Source organism: Lynx canadensis, chromosome A1 (genome assembly GCF_007474595.2).
Source record: "Lynx canadensis isolate LIC74 chromosome A1, mLynCan4.pri.v2, whole genome shotgun sequence".
In the NCBI taxonomy this organism is placed as follows: Eukaryota; Metazoa; Chordata; class Mammalia; order Carnivora; family Felidae; genus Lynx; species Lynx canadensis.
In genome coordinates, this window is record NC_044303.2 from 9,853,825 (window position 1) to 9,855,803 (window position 1,979).

The following is a 1,979-nucleotide window of genomic DNA, read 5'->3' on the forward strand; positions in this document are numbered from 1 at the left end:
TTCACATTCTCTTGGTCCGGGGACCGAATGTTTGGTTTCGTGTGACGATAGGACGAACTGATGCCGAATGCGTCCTCAGCATCGTCCTTGTCATGGAGCTGGGGCATACAATCTGCAGATGTGACGTCTTGGGTTGCCCTGCTCGAGCCAGGGGCTGGCCAGGAGGGGAAGCCAGAGATCTACTCACCTCTCTGTCTCGGCTTAACCCCTTCTGGGAGGGGAGGTCTGCCGGCCTCCAGCTCTTCTGAGTGGGTACCTACATTCATTTCCCGATACAGGCTTCCCCCGCTATCCGAAAGTAGACAGTTCCTATGACATCTTCTGTAAGCCGAAATAGCGAAAAGCAAAGACACAATCGCCATTAATTTATATGGAAAAGAAAATCTGAGCACTCTCAGTTCCCCCCGAAAAAACCCCTCTGAGGCTTTCCTGATATCTTAGGACACAGCTTGCCAGTGGATGCACAGAATAACTCCAGAGAAAGCACAGGTGCCCCTCGACACAGTTCAAAGCTGGGGCGGCTTGAGGCCGAGAGGCTGCATGTTCTTCCCGGGGATGGAGCTTGGGGGGGGGCCGCTCTCACCTCTTGGGGTCCCCGCTGCCTCTATAAGGTTCACGGCAAACATGCCGAATGCTGTTTTTGCCTCCGCCTTTTTTCGTAAAAGCAAAACTTCTCCTCTGGTTTCTTGTGGTTAGCGAAACAGGTACTCCTGTAAGGTCTTTCCGGAAAGCCAGGCGGCTTAGCACGAACTTCCGAAAAGCGAGGGACCCCTGTCCTTCCCGATCCTGGGGAAGATCTCACTTTGTTTCCCTGCCAGGCCTGGAAGGGAAGGTATGCTACAACTTAAAGCAACGAGAGAGGACCGGGAGAGGGGGCCGGCCCCCGGTCGGACACAGAGGACTATTTCCTGTGTGGAGGCTGGCGCTGGGGTGGGAGGCTTGGAAAGCAAACTGGTGTTTCACAGTTTGGTCTTGGGCTGACTTGTTTATAATAAAAACATTTGGTTTGACTTCCCCAGAATCCAAGCCATGATGTAAATGCTGAAGCGTTCAGGCCACATTCCTTTTAGTCTCCAGAGAAGTTCTTTTCAGCAAAGGATGAGGGTGGGAACAAATAGTTCCTGGGACCGTCTCCAGTCTGAAACATTGCATTTAGAGTTCGGGCCGTGCAAATAATTCACATACTAAAATTCAAGTTCTAAATAAACCTCGTAAATGACAGGCAAATTATTTGTGTCCGAGTAATGGACAGTGTCTCTTTAAATGTTTTTTTCCATTCCTCATGCATGCTGTAATCAGCAGACGGCCCTACATTTCCCCACCACCCCACCCCCGCCCCCCGCCCCGTAAACAGACCCTTCTAATAGCTAATATCCTGCAGTGACCAAAGCCATTAGAAGGATTAGGCCATTACTATCCTGTCCAGCAAACACATAATGCTCACGAGGATTGCCTTTTTTTTTTTCCCTTCGGTTGTTGTTTTTATGGATGAATCGGGGCCCAATGGTCGGTTAAAAAATCAAAACGAGGAGGGCAGAGGGTTATGGCCATTTTCTCCAAGGACACCTCCCAAACAGCATTAGGATTTGAGATTCCTTTGTCAGAATGATGGCAGATGTCAGCTTTGTGACTAGAGCGAGCTCTGAGCATACACAGACAGTACGCAGACCTCTGTCCCTCGTTACCATCGTGTCTAATACTCGCTTTCCCCGGCACCGCGCGTCTGTCCCTTTTCTCTGCCTGTTCCCACAGCCCTGTTTGTGCTGGAAAAGACAAACCACCAGCCCAACCCAGCCCAAGGCCACGTCGCACGGCTCGGGAATGTTCTGAAACACTGCCACCCAGTGGCACTTCCCAGGCATTACAGCACACCGGCAAGGGAGCCAGGAACCCAGTGTCCTATGCAGAAGGGTAAAGAGGGAGAAGGGTGTGCAAGCTGGGCATCGACGGTGAGGCCAGCCGCAGAGAAGCACCTGTAT